Below are 6,000 nucleotides of genomic sequence, written 5' to 3' on the forward strand. Positions count from 1 at the left end.
TCCCTGTGCGTTAGTCTGCCAATAGGGGATGATGATTTGCTCATGCAATTTGTGGATAGTTTTACAAACGTTTGGAAAACAAAAATACACAATAAATGTGTGTGCCGTTTACAGTAAAGTTGTGTAGTGTAATAGTTCATTATCATCATCGTCATCACGATCCATCGGACAGATAGCCCTTAGGTGTCCACTGCACATTTCGTCACGTGTCTCTTATGTGGTCGTCATCTACATTGGATTACTTTGGCCTTTTTTTCTTCACGATTCAAAGTATCAGCACCCTTTAACCCGACCCTCCTCCGTTTTATACACTCTAATAATTGCACTGTAATAATTAATTATCAAAAACAGTCACAGAAAGTAATACATATATTTTTACGTGAATATCACCTTTGCATCTTTTTTTTTTATTAAGTTTTGAATAAAATTACGCTGTTACCGTATATTGTTTCAAATCACGCGTAGGAACGACGAAACTTATTTTGACCGTGAGCGGCGCTTCGCGGCTGCGGTGGGCGATGAGAGAGCGATCAACCACGCGCCTGCCTCCCCAGAGCAAGCCCTGGGAGCCGAGCCAGGAGCCGGTAGCCAGCATGACGCCCTCCCTCCACAGTGTCATCTCTCACACAGCACACACACTCATAAAGAGAGAGAGAAAAAAAATCATACCCTCCAAACTTTCGAGTGAGAATAAACATTCACGTACAATAGCCGTGAATCGAAAATAACGAACCCTCCCATTCACACATGAGTGCATAGAAAAATGTAAACTTGTATTCATTTGTTAACAAAATAAATCACAACAAGATGGTGGACTGTGTGCATATGTGTGTGTACACTGAGGAGACAAAAGCGGTCGTGCGTGGTGTTGGCCACCCACTACCTCGTGTACTGTGCCGGCCTTAATAGGTGCTCGCTCAGAGCAGTTGCCCCAGCAGTGCGTTGAAGACCATACGGGGGATATTTACATTTTTGTAGAATAAGTACATGAATACATACTTCGCTTGCCCTTGACAATGTGGTGGGAGAATTTCACAGATGCTGTCATCTTTCGGGGTTGTCTGAGATTTCACTCCACTTATCAGTGAGATATAAGTGCGGATTTTCACGGCCGAAGTTGACTAACGATAGACGCCAGGCGTATGGCGGGTGCAGAGTGCTCACTGCACAACGCAAGACAATTCCACGTTGCTGTGAGCGCGATGCACTTTGCGCGCACACCACACACACACACGCGCACACAGTTGTGTTATGTGCGCAAGGGGTTGGATTTCGTGTTGTTCGAAGATGTCGAGATGGAGGATTAAAATCGCTTATATACGTATAGGTCCAGGGTTGAGCCGTTCAAGTGCTACGCGCGATCCGACGTATGTGTGAGAGGCGAGAACTGAGCGATAAGTATACCGGAGGATAAAGTGAGCAGAGAGCACGCACGGATGACAGCGATAGCAGGGAAGGGCATTCGAACCAAAGAGAGAAGACGGGAAGATAAATACAGACACTGAGTTAGGGCAACGCAGAGGTGATCACAATAATGCGTGCCCTTAATGTTGGCAATGATGTGTGCTCATAACGTGAGTACACGCAACACTCAAAGAGTTTTGAAGTTCTGCATGGTTTTCTATGACTGTGGTTCAGTGCCGGGTTAAGCTAGTGCGGGACCTGTCGCATATGTTCTAAAGGGGCCCTAATAAAAAAAAAACGTAAAGATGAAAACGCTTATTTTTGTTACTCGCATAGTAAAGTAATTGTGTTTTTTTCATTTGCTGTACAGCCAGATAATACAACAAATCGCTTACGTTAAACACCCAGTCGTTCATAAAAGTTGAAAGCAGTATAGTACTCTAGTCCAGGACACTTCAGATTTGCATAACTCAGTCTATGTATGTTTTCCTTGTGTATGTATGTTTAACTTCTTTAGCACCGTACGTAGACAACCGTGCTAATCGGAGGTGCCGGGGAAGGACAACAAACTAAACACAACAAATAGTTATAAAATAAAATAATTTTAGGTTTATAAGTGCATAGCTCCAGTGGCTTCGTAATATCGGAAGGAAGAGCGTTCCAGATGGCCGCGGAAGTGCATCCGAAAGCGCGTGATGCAGTGACCGTCTTTGTTCGATGGTTAGCCAAAAACTGCTTCAAGGGTGAGCGGAGTTTGCGTGATGGTTTATGCTCCTTGACGAGATTAGCAAGGTATTTTGGTTAATTTGTGGCAGCACTTTGTGTGTAACGAGTGCGACCCTATTAGTCCACCAACAGGTGTGGATTGTGCCAATATATGTTAATGTTATTTGAAATATATTGCTTCTTGTTGGCATAGGAGGGAGAGTACAGAATGTTAATGGGGTAGTGAGTGAGGCTCTCCAGGGAAATGGAAAAGTGAGGCAATGTGGTGAAAGAAAATGAGGTCTCAGTGGAATTCAGGAAGGGGATTGATTTAGGGGATAGAGAGGGCCTAGAGAAAATGGTCAAAATAAAATAATCGTGATTCCTAATAATCAGCAAATGTGAAGAAAATAGTGCAGCTAAATTTTCAGCTAAGCATTGCATTGAGTAACCAGGTGTGACGCGAATCAAAATGTACATATATCTTAAATTGAAAATGAACAGAACTGATATTGGTGTCTGCTGTGTAATACATTGGTCGGCCTTAGTATTATCTCGAGAAAGAGGCATAGTAGCATTTATTTCCTGAAACATAATGTAATGCTTTAATCAGATGGAAATTCAAATTGGTGTGCATAAAATAAATAGCCAAGGGAATATGGTTAGTAAGAATATTTAAAAAGAAATGTGTTCAAATTGTATTGCTTTTTTTTCAATAGAAATATAACTTGAAGAGCTGAAGCGTATCTTTCATGTAGGGTTACCAGTCACATCATATTGAGATTGTTATATTTAAATTCAATCTAAAACCCAACTGCATAGATATTGTGCTGATTGTAACCTACACCGAGAGCCCAAGAGCATCTGATATTTCCAACAGCCTTGTTGCTGTGGCTCTCATTCCAAGAACATCTCTGAGACAGACGTTACAATGGCCCTCGACTGGCCTCGTTATACCGTATCGTGACGGCACTTGACTCGCTGGACTCGTGGAACCCTGTGGGCCCACTCGATTAGCTACCTCATCTGCTATGCATCAGGTCGTGGGTTTGATCCCGACACATGCATATTTTTAGCTTGCATGTTATCTCCGTCGTCGTGTGGATTTTTCTCCGGGCCCTCCAGTTTTTCATTCCACATGTAGAAACATGCATTCAGAGTATTTGGCTGCAATACATTTGCACGTGATAAGCCACTTCGTTGAGCTATCAGTTGTGGCCAAGTTGTATATATAGCTCAGTGGGCCTTATCTGGTCAAATTAAACATGTTTTAATAGATTCCCTGCTGTACAACATTGAAATACGATGGTTTTTCACTTTTTTAGATCACGGGTTCTCAATCCACAGGCCTGTACTGACTGCCCACATCCCCTATTCCTTCACTGTAAGTAGCTCGCCATATTGTATCAGTGGGAGTGTACGGGGCTGGTCGGATTGATATAATAATTAATAGATGGGCGCGGAGTGTGTATGATTCCAGTTCTTGAGGAGTAGCATCAGTATAGGTTGGCCACATTTTCCACTTTAGACCAAACACATGCATATTTCGAGCCAGCCTAGGCCTTCAAAACTGCGCAGTAAATTGGAGTAAAGTTCAACACAATATCACCAGAACTCAGTACAGTATCCAATTCCTGGCACCAGAACACAGACGTCAATTCCCAAACTTTCCAGGTCTTAACCCAGGCACGTGGCAACCCTATACATTGGTTCGATAAGTGTGCAGGATTGAAATACAGTAGATACAATATTTATTGATAACACTTTTAGATCTCAAACTTTTAAAAATAAAAATCCATTCATGTAGAGATGAAATTATAGACATTTAGAAATATTCTACCTTGATTTACATAAAGGGCATCATAAAAGTGTCAATTTACTCAGAATATTACACATTAAGGTATTTTACATGAGGTATTAGGCCAACGGAGGATAACGCGATTCCAAGGCCAATCCTCCACAGTATCAGTAAATGCTTAGTACAAATAAGCTTTTATGCCCTTAATCTTGACTAAATAGCAGATTGTAACTCTCAGAGCTATTTCAACCACTTCACCTCCTTCACGGCTCATCGGCACAGCGGATCATAAGGGAGATTTGAATACAGAAGGTATGGATGAAGGCCGCTTCTGCCCAGCGAACCCGACATTATACGGGCCTGCCCATTCCACAAGGTTAGCGAAGCATGTCTTTGGAATCCCATCGTCCTTTGTAGACCTTTGTTGATGTTATAAATTTGACATTGCCTTCATGACCACCCTGCAAGGTGTGTTTTGGTCAATATTAAAACAACGTTCTGTCTGTCTTTGTCTTTATATATGCAGCATGCTGAGACTGAACCATTATGAAAAAAATGCTTACTTTTAGTTAATAACTAAAGATTATACACCACATATTAAATACATGTATTTGCATAAATTGCAAAATGCATGTTTGCAACCGGAAGTAATTCAGTGATGTACTCTTCACAACAGAATGCATAACATTAACAGCTGCATAACTGTATACGTACATAGAAACATTTAAATACATACATACAGTTTTTGTAATAATTTCTAATAACATTTTTACGTATTCTATGTTCCAAAACTGCAAGGCTATTGTGAGCAAAATTATATTGTGCAGTAACAGCTCCCACAGGCAGTGTTGCAGGTTTTCGATGGGAATAATGCGAGCCCTCTAATTGGGCCCTGCAGGACCACAAACAGCTTCGCTCCAATATCCCTGACGCAACACCTACAAGTAACCTCGCAAAATAACTTCTCATAAAGCTCCAATCTTGCTTGCATCTGTGGATCACTATCTCTCCTGGCATTCACGAGACATACCAAACAGGGGCCAAGTGTGACACACGTATATAAGTATGTTGAGCCTCTTTCGCACCGTACGTAGCCAACCATGCTAATCAGATGTGCAGGGGGAAGGACAGCAAGCTAAACAGAAAAAGCGGTTCTAAATAAATGAGTTTGCAATCTAGATTTAAAAGTACATAGCTCCAATGCCTTCCTAAAATATTGAAAGGAACAGCGTTCCAGACGGCCACAGAAGCGCATGTGAAACCATACAATGCAGTAAACGTCTTTGTTTGATGACTGGCCAAAAGCCGCTACGAGAATGACCGGAGTTCATGTGATGGTGTATACTCCTTGATGAGATCAGCAAGTACTCTGTGTGTGATGAGTGCGACCTCATAATTCCATTGAGGAACCAAATCTAAAGGAGTTGAGCCATTTTACTTCTGCTGCGGTCGAGAGCACGTTTGCAATCCTCCACCACAGAGCTCGGGTTGATGAATCACGCAGATGATGCCTAACTACTGGGCTATAGAAATGTGTGATGTGTTGTTTTAGCTCGCACAGTTGCTGAGCATAGGTCCAAGAGGTCCGAAATGTCAAGCAGCCATCAACAAACAGCGGCATCGTTGCTCAAGAGCTGTTAGCGAGCGCCTGTAAGGGCCGGTATGGTGCACGAGGGGATGGCGCGGCTAGCACCACACCTGGTCACCTTTGTCTCTCAACTGCTGATGTTTACCCACTGAACAAGGTACTCATTTAAGGCTGAGTTGACATTAGGGGAGGCGCAGGACCGGTTAAGATATTTCATCACTGGTGTTGGCCATGAGTCGGAATCAAACTGTGGCACAGTGCACTAATCACCAGAAAGCCACTTACACACGTAGACATGCACACACACGCACAAGGACACACATTGTATATCAAAGGTGGAATAAACATTCATTTTCTGAAGGGGTGCTTAGTATTGTTCCTCTTCACCGATATTGGATCCATAATTTGCACACAAGGTTATTTTAAGTGTACTGCTTGACAACTCCCTGCAGGGATACATAAAATGAGCATCCACATTCACGCATAAACCTCAGCATTTAATTTG

This window comes from Lampetra planeri, chromosome 19 (assembly GCF_965212315.1).
Source record: "Lampetra planeri chromosome 19, kcLamPlan1.2.h2, whole genome shotgun sequence".
NCBI classification, from domain to species: domain Eukaryota; kingdom Metazoa; phylum Chordata; class Hyperoartia; order Petromyzontiformes; family Petromyzontidae; genus Lampetra; species Lampetra planeri.